This window comes from Vipera ursinii (genome assembly GCF_947247035.1).
Source record: "Vipera ursinii genome assembly, chromosome: 1".
Taxonomy (NCBI): domain Eukaryota; kingdom Metazoa; phylum Chordata; class Lepidosauria; order Squamata; family Viperidae; genus Vipera; species Vipera ursinii.
This window is the reverse complement of record NC_139512.1, coordinates 121,590,297-121,603,596: the sequence shown is the minus strand read 5'-3', so window position 1 is coordinate 121,603,596 and position 13,300 is coordinate 121,590,297. Positions and strand designations below refer to the sequence as shown.

The following is a 13,300-nucleotide window of genomic DNA, read 5'->3' as shown; positions in this document are numbered from 1 at the left end:
ATCCCAAAGAAAAAAAATGCAAGAAAGCAAAATGGCTGTCTGAGGAAGCTTTGCAAATAGCTGAGGAAAGGAAGGAAGCAAAAGGCAAGGGAGAAAAAGAAAGATATGCCCAATTGAATGCAGAATTCCAGAGAATAGCTAGAAGAGATAAGAATGCCTTCTTCAATGAACAGTGCAAAGAAATAGAAGAAAACAATAGAATAGGGAGGACCAGAGATCTTTTCAAAAAAATTGGAGAGATGAAGGGCATGATAAAGGACCAAAATGGCAGGGACCTAACTGAGGCAAAAGAGATTAAGAAGAGGTGGTAAAATTACACAGAAGAACTATACAAGAATGAACTTAATGTCCCTGATAACCATGATGAGGTGGTCACTGACCTCAAGCCAGAAAAACATCTACTTCTGCTTCATTGACTATGCTAAAGCATTTGGTTGTGTGGATCACAACAAACTGTGGCAAGTTCTTAAAGAGATGGGAGTACCAGACCATCTTATTTGTCTCTTGAGAAACCTATATGCGGGTCAAGAAGCAACAGTGAGAGTTTTTGCTTATATCCACTTTCCCCCCCCATCAATATAATAGATAATTTGCAAAGATGTAGCTACATGTAGGGTGGTTAAGTCCATTCACATACAGTGGAAGGGCCAACATAAGCCTGAGAATAATTTCTGGATAGAAAGTAGCCAGGTTCACATAGCAGGCTAAGCTGTAGGTAGTATTAACAGGTACATTAGGTTTATTTAGAGAGTTAACTGAACTACACACTGTTTTATCTTATTCCTCAAACCTCAGTGGCAACAGCAAGTATAATGCAGGTCTGTGTCTGGCTGCAGACTGTGGTTCTTGTGCTACTTCACTGCTGTCTTTGTTTAACCAGGTTGGGAAATCAAAAAAACATAACAAAATGTCTTGTATGGGCCCACCAGCTTTGGCTTATTGAGTAAGCCCCAGTTGAATAAAACGCAGCTTTGTGTGTTTGTACCAATTCAGTTCAAAGAGGAAGTGGCCATACAGTATTGTCAGAAGAATAATTTGAAATTCTAAGCTAAGCCAGGGTTGCACAAGAATAAATAAAAATGAAATCCAGACAGCTGTGAGGAAAGAAGAATTATATTAATCTCAAAGGCAAAGAGGTTTGCCTATGGGGGCAACTACAGAGAAAATGGGGTACAGAATGGTTGCTCTATAGGGGAGCTTGTCCTGGGTGTGGAAGGGTGTACGTGCTAATTCTAGGATGACACTTGAGGGGCGTGGACATGTATATGTGTTGAGCCAGAGAAGGGGTTGATTAAATTAAATGATTTGGGCTGAGTCTCTTCCTTTGAACTGTGAGCATTATAATTATGTTTACATTGTGTTAATGGAATTTTGTGTGTTTGCTAATGTATATTTATAACTTGAAATAAGTGCTTAATTAATTCTTATGTTTGAGTTTCAAGAATTTCAGAGGCTGTTGATCAGTAACTCTACGGAATCCTGGGTTAGTTAACATATGATTCCCTATATAATATTTCTAACAGTTACACAAATTTATAAATTATTCCCACAGTATATATTTAAAAGGAGATCAAATATTTAGAGAGCTTTAGAGGGGCGGGTGGAGGAAAAATTTTCATTTTAAGCAATCAGGCAGTAATCCTGACCTCTTGTCTGCTTATTCCATAAATAAACAAAACCACTTGGCTGCAGCATGCAATGTGTTTTGCAAGTTCCAGAACATTGAATTACGATCTTTACAGAGTTATTTACCCATTGAGTAAGAAACGGATTTCCCCTTCTGTTAAAAATTCCTACATCACAACTGTTGCAGAACAAGTGATTTTAGAGTAAGAATTTCCCAAGAATTTCTCAAAATCAGACCAAAAAAAGGTGGGGGGAGAAGAGATAAGACAACACTATATATATTTGCCGCTGTACCCACAGCTAGCAAACCATAGCTTGTTTTTATCTCAACTGTACCAAAGGTAAGATTCAGCTTTTCTCAGACATATTTTTAATTCATTACATGCCTAATTGTATAATAAATATCTAGGAGAATTTTTTTTTACTGAGCATAGATGTTATGTTCTAAATTAGAGGAAGAAATGCAATCTTAGTATACCTGAGAAAATAATGTTTTAATGTTACTGCTGTGTTATAACTATTTGTTGTTGTTGTTGTTAGCTGCGAAGTCGTGTCCGACCCATCGCGACCCTATGGACAATGTTCCTCCAGGCCTTCCTGTCCTCTACCATCTTCTGGAGTCCATTTAAGCTCACGCCTACAGCTTCAGTGACTCCATCCAGCCACCTCATTCTCTGTCGTCCCCTTCTTCTATTGCCCTCGATCTTTCCCAGCATTAGGCTCTTCTCCAGTGAGTCCTTCCTTCTCATTAGGTGGCCAAAGTATTTGAGTTTTAGCTTCAGGATCTGGCCTTCTAAAGAGCAGTCAGGGTTTATCTCCTCTAGGACTGACCGGTTTGATCGCCTTGCAGTCCAAGGGACTCGCAGGAGTCTTCTCCAGCACCAGAGTTCAAAGGCCTCAATTCTTTGGCGCTCAGCCTTTCTTATGGTCCAACTTTCACTGCCATACATTGCAACTGGGAAGACCATAGCCTTGACTATACGCACTTTTGTTGACAGGGTGATGTCTCTGCTTTTTAGTGTGCTGTCTAGATTTGCCATGGCTTTCCTCCCCAGGAGCAAGCGTCTTTTAATTTCTTGGCTACAGTCCCCATCTGCAGTGATCTTGGAGCCCAGGAAAATAAAATCTGTCACTACCTCCATTTCTTCCCCATCTATTTGCCAGGAATTGAGAGGGCCAGATGCCATGATCTTGGTTTTCTTAATGTTAAGTTTCAACCCAAGTTTTGCACTCTCCTTCTTCACCCGCAACAAGAGGCTCTTTAGTTCTTCTTCACTTTCTGCCATTAGAGTGGTATCATCTGCGTATCTTAGGTTGTTGATATTTCTTCCGGCAATCTTAATTCCAACTTTTGATTCATCTAGCCCTGCCTTTCTCATGATGTGCTCTGCATATAAGTTAAATAGGCAGGGTGACAGTATACAGCCTTGCCGGACTCCTTTCCCAATTTTGAACCAATCAGTGGTTCCGTGTCCAGTTCTCACTGTTGCTTCTTGACCCGCATATAGGTTTCTCAAGAGACAAATAAGATGGTCTGGTACTCCCATCTCTTTAAGAACTTGCCACAGTTTGTTATGATCCACACAATCAAAGGCTTTAGCATAGTCAATGAAGCAGAAGTAGATGTTTTTCTGGAACTCCCTAGCGTTCTCCATGATCCAGCGTATGTTGGCAATTTGATCTCTAGTTCCTCTGCCTCTTCGAAATCCTGCCTGTACTTCTGGTAGTTCTCGTTATAACTATTATGATTATTTTTATTTTTATTATTTTGAATTATTTCATTTTCTTTAGCCTAAATATGTTAGAGAAAAATACTATAGCAAGAATTAGGGAGGGCAGCTGCAGTGTTTCCAGATGTTAGTGGACCACACATTCCAGCATTTATTAACATTGGCTAGGCTGATAACGCTACACAAAGATGTGGTCAGTAACTTCTTGGGGCTTACCCTTTCGTACCTTTGATATGTAATAAACAGGATCTTTTTATGAGGAGCATTTCCCATTATAAATATAAAAAATTCTCAAAACATAATGTCACAAAGAATGTAAAGAACAGTTAAGATAATTGGTTTTGCTGGAATATACATTTTAATTGCTCTTAACATATCAAATAGCTCAAAATATTAAATAGGGTTATGTACTTAGATGTAATCTCTAGATTCGTTCCACACTGAGCCTTTCGTGAAAATCGAAAGAAATGCTAGTGTGAACAGCAAGTGACCCTGATTTCCAACTCTTGACTGCAGGCCCTCCGTTGCCGGAAAAACAATGAGAAAAATAATCTTCTGCGTTCTTGCTGTAATGCTTTGGTCGCAAGGTAAGTTCTGAGTCACGATCACTCAACACTGATGGCTCTTCCCTCACAGACCCAGTTCCTTCCTCTTAAGACTGAGAGATCCTAGATTGGAGGTCCTACCTCCAGAAGGCAGCACAAGCGTGCTTGAGATCAAAGGGGCCTTTGGAGGCACTTGGGGCACCATGGCCAGCATTGGCCCAGTCTGCCCACTCCTAGGCCTCCCTGCCTACTAGTGTTCCTGCGCTCTCTCCTCCTTTTCCTCGGGCTGCGATTCAGGTGCTTCAGTGCAGTTGCGAGAAGCAGTTGTTAAAGGGTTGCACTCAACAGAGCAAAGTGAAAGATGAATCTTTTTCCTGCCTTGCCTAAAGCGATAGGGCAGGGGTGGTGAACCTATGGCATGCGTGCCACAGGTGGCATGCAGAACCATCCCCGTGGGCATGCATGCCATTCCCGGGCTCCTCCCCCTCCCTCTCTCCACACATGCAGAGTCTGGGAACAGCTGTGAGAGCTGGGCGGGGTCAGTGAACTTATAAAAGGAGCAGTTTGGGCGAGAGAGTAAGTGAGCGGCCTTTGGAAGCAACCAGTGGGGGTCATCAGGTCCCAGCTGAGGGAAGGCAAGGGGGTCAGTGTGGGGGGCGTGGGAGAGCTGGGATGCCTCCGCGGAGGAAAGCTGCCCCCCCCGCCGGCTGAGCCTCTCATCCACACTGCATCATGAAGGATTGCATAGAAGGGGCACCGGACAGGGGTCTGATGGGGGGTCTACAGGGGGGAATCAGAGCCACCATCTCCCTTCTGCAGTACAGACCCATCGGTGTGGGCGGAGACGGCCCCAGAATGGCCAGAAAGGAGCTCTCACCTGGTGTGGGCCCTGTCTACATGGCGGCTCTAATGTGGGTGGTGGTTGTTGCTCCTCTTCCTCCTGCTCTGAGCCTCTTGACCGGCCAACCACACAGGGAAGCAGGAGGTGGCGGTGGTGATGCCGGCATCACCAAGCCCGGCTGGCCACAAATCTGCAAGCGAAGCTGTGCTGCCATCCTCGTGCTGGTGGGGGCAGCGGTGGGGGAAGGTGACTGTGGCACACGCCCTCCCCTCCCTGCTGCCACCCCACATTGTCCTGCATGCATGGCCCAGAGACGCACATGGGACAACGTATGGCAGCAGCAGCAAAGAATGGCCGCCTGCCAGATCCTGCCTTCCCCCGCTGCCGCCCCCACCAGTGTGAGGATGGTCAGCAAAGCTTCACTTCTGGATCTGCTGCCTGACACTATCAGCCCCTGCACACAGAGGCCTGTGAGCAGCATGCTGGCTGTCCGGCATAATGGAGTACTGGCCACAGAACCCCATCGGCACAGGTGCAAATGGCTCCGGGACAGCCAGAAGAAAGCCCTTGCCTGTCCTGGGCACATCCACTCGATGGATATGACGGTGGTGGCTTCTGCTGTTCTGACTGGTCAACCATGCAGGGAAGCAGGAGGAGGTGGAGGGGCAGCTGGGGGGTCTGGAGCTGCCTCGGCTGCTAGCTAGCAGCCTGACAAGGCAGCAGATTCATGGACCCGCTGTCCTTCCTGCTTCCCTGCATGGCTGACCAGTCAGAGCAGCAGCAGAAGCCACACCCGTCAGATGATGTGGGATGATGTGGGGTGGCAGTGGGAAGGGGAGGGTGTGTGCCATAGTCACCTTCCCCTGCCACTGCCCCCACCAGCACGAGGATGGCGGCACAGCTTCACTTGCAGATCTGCGGCCAGCCGGGCTTGGCGATGCAAGCATCGCCACTGCCACCTCCTTCTTCCTTGTGTGGTTGGCCAGTCAAGAGGCTCAGAGCAGGAGAAGGAGCAAAAGCCACAGCCCCTGTCAGAGCCACTGTGTAGACAGGGCCCACACTAGGTGAGGTCTCCTTTTCAGCCATCCTGGGACTGTCTCCGTCCATACCAATGGGGCTTCCATGATGCAGGAGGCTGTGGCTGCTGACGGACACCGTTGGCCCCCATGCACTCACTGGCCTCTGTGCATGGGGGGGCCGATAGCATCAGGCAGCAGCTGCTCCAGCCCCTGCCTTGCCTTGCCTTGCCCTGCATCAATTGGCACACCCACCCTGCCTCACCTTGCCTCACCCCACAGGACGAACCTCCAACCCACCACCCCACCTGCCAGAGACCCCCTGGATCTCCCCCAGCCCTGCCCGGCCCCCACAGGCATCCCTCCCTATAAGCATCATCGAGGTGGCCACACCAACCATGGCCACGCCCAGCCGGCACCCCACGGTGAATAAATGGGTTTTGGGTTGCGGTTTGGGCACTTGGTATCTAAAAGGTTCACCACCACTGTGATAGGGGATTTGCATTATAAACTTTCATGACCAAGGAATGCTAAAGAGCTCTAAATCTATTATTTAAATATGATGGTTATTTATTGGCTCTATGTTTGCATCTGAGATGGACCATCTGCCTAGAATCTCTCCTCTATTTCTTCAAACATGTCAGAAATAAGAAGAACGATGTAATATTTTAATTTGCTAGAAAGGAAAGTTGTGAATGTACTATTCTGATTCTAATCAGGGTTTTCTCCTTCTCCTCGTCAACATATTTGTCACATACATTTGTGTGTATGTATAAACTGCCTCCCTGGGTCCCTCTGTAAGTAAGCAACATGTAACATATTCAGAAGAATGTGTAACAGAAGGAAATGTAAATGTTTTTTAATTGTTAAATTCCTAAAGAGAAAGCTTCATATCTGAATTCTCTAACAGTAATTTTATTAAAATGTATACTGTTGAAAGAAATTCTTCATCAGGGTCCAGTCCAAGCTGGGAATAAACAAAATGGAGACTGCTTTAGAAAGAAGGTTGTAGTTTATTGAAGAGCAGAGCCAGACAGAAAGATGGCTCTGGGAAAGCTGACCACATATAGCAGGGTGTGGTGGGCTTTTATACCTCCTTGGGCTTTGTATTTGGAGTCCTTCCTGGTTGAGGCTTTGTATTTCCTTTGTCATATACTTTGACCTGAGCTTCAGTGTGCCTTTCTGGTATTCTGATGGCGGTGGGTAATCCTACTATGTCCCAAAGGTCTTTAGTTTGAGTGGGCTATGTAGATTTTAGGATTCTTTGTCTTTCTAATCTCATCAACTTCTAGCTTTCTGGCTCCAACCTTTCTGAATAGGATTATCAGATCTGAGTTTCTACAGACCTGATTTCTGCTTGGGACAGAGAGACTTGGGGGGGGGGAGGAGGTTCCTAAGATTTTTTATTATTCCTTTGGGGAAATATATTCTGCCTTCTATAAATTCCCCAAAATATTTCTTTCTCTGAGAGCCTGACTTCCCACAATACTTTCAATGATTTAAAAAAAACTGAAACAAACTAAAAAATGAAAAAATAAATAGCAGACAAAAGTACAGGAAAATGGAAAAAATAAAAAATAAGAATATAGTAAGCAAAAAGAAAAAATATATAAAGAAATGACTTCCCTCGTCTCACCAAATATAAACAATTTTAATAACTTACCAGATTTCGATGATCCCATCTTCCCATATCCCATCTCACACAGTCTATCTATATAGATAATCACTGTTTAAATTAACTTCTGGGTCCATTTTTCCAAAATATCCTTCAATATGTTCAGTGTTAAAATATTTGACTCCATTCTGAAATAGCAAGTCAAATTTAAATGTTCTTCTCTTTAATTGTAATCTTTACTTTGTTCTACTTCCCCCTATTGTCCAAGCTTCAAAGTCTCATCCTATCATTTAAAAAAGCAAAAGCATTCAAAGCAAAAGCATATTTTAACAGGAAAGATTCTTACAATTAATTCAAAAATCTTATTTTGAATCCATCTGGATCTTTATTCTATTTATAAATTTCCAAATCAAAATTCTAATCATCCTTTTGCTGTTTATTACTTGTCGATCCCAAAGTTCCAAACAGCTGAAAAGCAGTTAAGAAACAATTTTTAAATATGATTTGAAAAGGAATTATGCAAACCCAGACTTCCGGTTTGCCTACAGCTGTAAAATGGACGTCTGGAGGACAGCTCCCATCTTCCATGTCTAGATTCGCATCACTGGGGGTGTCCTAGAGGGACTGAAGAGTCGCCCTGGATGGGTGTCCAGACAGAAGGGGCTTTTGGAGAAATGTGGGGGGGGCAGCAACCCCCTCGTTAGTGCCTGCATTCCCCTTGTACCAGCGGACGAAAGACTGACCATAGGAATATGGCCAGTTCCTAAGCTGCAGACAGCCAAAGTCAAAGCTAACATCAGGCAACATTAAGCAGCATGGAAGTGGCGAGGGTAAGATTCCTCTCTTGTACCTCAACCATCCTTTTTTAACCTAATTAAGCTGCTAAGTACTTTCCCCCCTGTGAAGAGGGAGGGGGAATTTAACCCTCTCCTTGGAAGGCGGCGAAGAAATTCAGGGGTGGTTTTTTTTTTGGAAACAAAACGTTTAAGGAACAAATAACAAAAGAAAAGGATTCTTAAAGTACTTGGAGGACACCCAGTGGCTAAATGTGAAATTGCAATTCTGATTTTCTCTTTAAAGAAAAAAACCAAAAACCTAAGATAAAGAATAACCTTGAACATCAGGTGTGAGAGTCTACAATGGAAGATTTTCAAAAACAAATTCATGCTCTGTGGGAAATATCCTACCAAACTTATCATCTTCTTTCTACAGCTGGCAATGAAATAAGAGCCTTTGGAAAAGAGTGAGAAAGTATCTTGATAAAACTAATCCAAACTCAGACTGTGATTACAACTAATATTTTATTGGGACAGGACTCGATAGAAGAAATTGAACAATTAAATATATTGGCAGAAGAATTAAATAGTCAACAAATACAGGTTTTTGAAGATGGTGATGAAGAAAATATGGAAGGATTTTTACTTGGACCAGAACAATTGTATCAAGAGGTGAAAATAATAAGATTTGGTGCTATTGGCAGATTCTTTAACTCTGTAATATAAGAATGCTTTGATGACCTGGAGGCAAAGAAGCGTAAAATGACATGGCAAAGGAAGAAAGCAAGAATAAGACAGAAGAAATATGAACATTTCTAAGAGGCCTGAAATAGATAATATTAAAATAGACAGGATAGTACTGGGATTACGAGAATGATTTTATGAGTAGATAAAAATATTGATCACTTAACAAAAATAATAATAAAGATAAAAAATACAAATGAATGAATATTAACATTGAAATATTGAGCTTTTTAAAATGATATGGGTTAAGATGTATATATGTTAAGAATGATAGAATGTAGCTGGTATATTTCAATGCAGAGTTATGAAGGATGTATTGAATGTTAAAATGGAACAAATTTGGTTAAGGTTTAATATGTGGAAACTATAAATGAGAAACAAGAATATTTTATTGTCCTCCTCTTCTTTTTCCTCCTTCTTTCTTCTTTCTTTCTTTTTTCTTTTTTTTTCCTCCTTGCGATTTGTATTTTAATCACTACTATTTTAAATATAGTAAAATTGATATAGACATGGAAATGAGATAAATGAGAACTGGATTACAGTATTAAGTATGGAAGAGAATTGTACAAAGGAAAAAGAGGTTATTTGGTAATATGAAATTAAAATTTTAAATGTTTTAATTTCAATATTAATACAAAATTAAAGCTAGAAAAAATAGATAAGGTGTTTGATGTTTTAAAGATGGAATGTTAAAATATGAAATATATTAAAAGATCGATGGATATACATTCAAAAAATAAAATAAAATAAACTATTAGGTGATTGATGGATAGCAATAAAAATATGTTAACTTAGATAAAAGGTAATATATATCGAAGAAAAAAGAGAGAGGAAGTATTGGTTATAATAATGTGGAGATTTGTAATAATATGTATCTGTCTGAAAATGGAACTATTGTAACTCGGACATCACGTTGCTTTCTAAAGATATTATTGTAAATATTGAAAAACTAATAAAATATTATAAAAAAAAGGAATTATGCAAACCCAGGGTTCAAAAAGTTTGAGCAGTCTCTTCTGCCACAGCCATTAACTTGCCAGAGAATGCTGTCCTCCTGTGAGGAGCAATTGTCTGGAGCTCTTGGGGGCAATCTGAGGTCCTTTTCTGGAGGGGAATTACAAAGAGCCGTCTACTCACCAGCTTTTCATTCTCCCACGGTCAGCAGTTCCACTTTTAGCAGAGATGTGTTCCGTTTGCCATTTTTCCCAAAGGTCTGAATTCTCGAATCTTATTGTATTTGAAACTGAGTCATAGAGCTGGAACTTTTCAAAATCTTTGATGCAAATAATTTTTAAAATTTCTACTCCCAAATCCCATTGATGCAATATGTAGGCAAAAAGATAGGTGATGGAAAATTACAGATTGAGTTGTTGCTTTGCCTCCTCTCTTTCAGCTGTGGATGCTCTGGAATGTTATCACTGTCCCAATGGAGGAAGATGTTTTACCACAGCTACCTGCTCTGATCGTCAAGACCGATGTATGTCCATATTCTTTAAAGCAATTGGTAAGTATAATAGTGTGAAAAAATAATTATATTTAGTTCCTTTAATTTTTTTTCACCTCTATGATGATTGAATTTTCTCCTGGAAGTGGTTGCAGGGTCCATTGCTTTCTGAATACTGATCTTTACTAGCTCTATCTGTGCAAGGGCCATAACCTTCACCTCACGAGGCCCAAAAGACCTGAGGTGAATTTTAATTCTGCTTCTCTCTGAACTTAGGCCAGGAGTAGGCAAACTTGGCTCTTTTATGACTTGGGGACTTCACTCCCAGAATTCCTGAGTCAGCATGGCTGGTTCAGGAATTCTGGGTATTGAAGTCCACAAGTCATAAAAGAGCCAAGGTTGTCTACCTCTGACATAAGCAATACTGTACCCAATCGTTGTTATGGAGTCAGCCATTGTTAGCAATAACATATCCAGGGATCCTTTGGCTCAGGATGCACCTTTCAGGACTGAAGGAATCCTGGAATAAGTAGCTTCCACAGCCCACTAAAATTTGCATTAGTGTCTCAGATATCCAAACAATAGAACTGACTAAATTAATCTGGACCCTGGAACAAATGCAAGGGTTACCCTAAGTATTATTCAACAAGAACAATAAGAAACAATCCTTCATCAACAATGAGTAAGAATGCAATGTTACTCATTACTTCAAGTTAAAGCTCCTCCACAAGACTTTGATTACAGGGCAAGCAAAATGCTTGATAATGGGATTGCCGATGCATTACTAGACAGTCTGCTGATTCTTTTGGATATCATGATTGCTCTCAGGGGAGCAAGTATGTCACTTTCAAACCTCACCACCCTGCCCCGGTCTCAGTCTTGCTATCCAACACATTTTTCACATGAAAGAAGCAAGAATTTGGAATAATGTGGTTGTGCTGTGTGCCTGGCCCAACTTCCTGAACAAATGAAGAAAGGCTAATCTATCTAGGACCTTTCATCATTAACAAAAGACAATGTTGGTGAAGTGAAAAAATTTTCCCAACAGCAACCACAAAATCTTTTTTTTCCTGTAGGGTACAATCCACCAAGGTATGCCAAGAGGTGCGGCAGTCAGTATGAGTGTGATGTTTTGAATTCAGTACCAAGCGCAGGGGTTAGCGCCGTTTGTTGTGACTACGACAGATGCAACCGTTAGCGTTCACTTTCAACTGGAGACCTTCTCAATGACATCATTGGCCTCAACTGATTGCACTGGATGTGATTTGTTCAAAATTCAAGAGTGATTTGGAATGTGATGTCCAATAATATTCTCAATCCATCCTACATGAATGGGAAAATAAATAAAACCTGATCTTTCATTGTATACTATGAAAAAGGACTTTTTTGTGTGTCTATCCTATGTCTACACCAAATTAGCGTTGTTGGAGTTTCCTCAGTACTGATAATGTTGCACAAAAGCTAACACAAGTCTACATAATATCCCTGAATATCACAACAATATGCCAGTTGTCAAAACTCAAAAGGAAAAGGAAAAGAGGAGTCTTAACACTATTTCACAGCAATATGCATGTACATATTTCCATTATTTTCCTTGTGGTATGCACAAGGCTCAGTACTGTCTCCATTGCTTTTTAACATCTACAGCAGAAGTCCCCAAACTATGGGCCATGGCCCACTACTGGGCCATGGCCTCTTGGCCACCAAGCCATGTAAGTGGCTGGCCAGTGCTTGCATGCATGCACAAGTACGCACCCTCTCTCATGCCAGTGATAGTTTCGGCGTGACCCTTGGCACAAATCTTGCACCGGCACTAGCCTCATCTTTAGCCTTGGCATGCCCCTCATGCCTGTGCTAGTCTCAGTGGTAGCCTCAGTGTGACCTTCACACCAGCATGATAGTCCCACCAGTGCTAGCCTAGGCACAACCCTTGGCATGACTCTCACACTGGTGCTAGCCTCGGCATGACACTTCCATCAGTGCTAGCCTTGGCATGACCCTCACACCTGCTCTAGCCTCAGTGCAAGTCTTGTGCTGGCATTAGCTTCAGCGTGACCCTTGCACTGGCACTAGCAGCCCCAGTTACAGAGTGCGCATGCTCACGGCCCCACTCACACATACATGCGTGGAGCTACATTTGTGTATGTGTGGATGTGTCCATAAAGAAATCTGGCCCTCCCTTTGCCACCGGGCTGCCAACCCAGAAAGTTGGTGACGCCTGATCTACAGGAAGCCACTGGGTGAGATCATGCGTAACCATGACTTAAGGTATCTAAAATACACTGATGATATCCAACTCATGAAGCTGTTGCTGCCCTCTCATGATATAATATAACTAAATATAACTAAATAAATAAATACCTGGAGGCTGTGGGGGCCTGGATGGAGGACAACAGGCTTTGACTGAACTCTGGCAAGATGAAATGGCTTTGGGTGCATGGAGCCCCAAGGCCCAAGACTTTGACATCGATAGTCTGAATTGCATAGAACTACCCCAGACAGATCCAGACCGCAACTTGGGGGTTTCTCCTGGACTCGCAACTCCTGCTTGAAGATGGCAATCGCAGCTAGGAGAGCTTTTGCACAACTTCACATTATGTACTAGTTGCAGCCCCTCCTGGGTCAGGACTACTTGCATTTGGTCTTTCAAGCCCTAGTCATCCTGCAGTTGGACTATTGCAACACCCTCTACATGGGGCTGCCTTTGAAAATCATTTGAAAGCTACAGGTAGTGCAAAGTGCAGAGTGTGACAGGACGGACAGTTCTTGGGCTCCAAAGCATGGCCCATGTAAAACCACTGCTCTACAAGCTGCCCAGGCTGATGGTTTGCTTCCAGATGCAATTCAAGTGTTGGTAATCATCTTTAAAGCCCTTTATGACATGGGTCCAGGCTACCTAGACCGTCTCACTGGGATTGGCACTCCCCACCTGTTCTGGCAGAGGAGGCATGCTGCAGGCCCTA

General features: G+C 42.6%; 1 long non-coding RNA gene across 1 annotated transcript; it reads left to right on the top strand.

Annotated features, from left to right (window-relative positions):
* Positions 1 to 1,857: 1,857 nt before the first annotated feature.
* On the top strand, positions 1,858 to 11,708 carry LOC310632850. The gene is made up of 4 exons (XR_014490921.1): positions 1,858 to 1,967; positions 3,873 to 3,943; positions 10,287 to 10,397; positions 11,414 to 11,708. It is a non-coding gene; the product is annotated as an uncharacterized lncRNA (long non-coding RNA).
* The last annotated feature ends 1,592 nt before the right edge of the window (positions 11,709 to 13,300 follow it).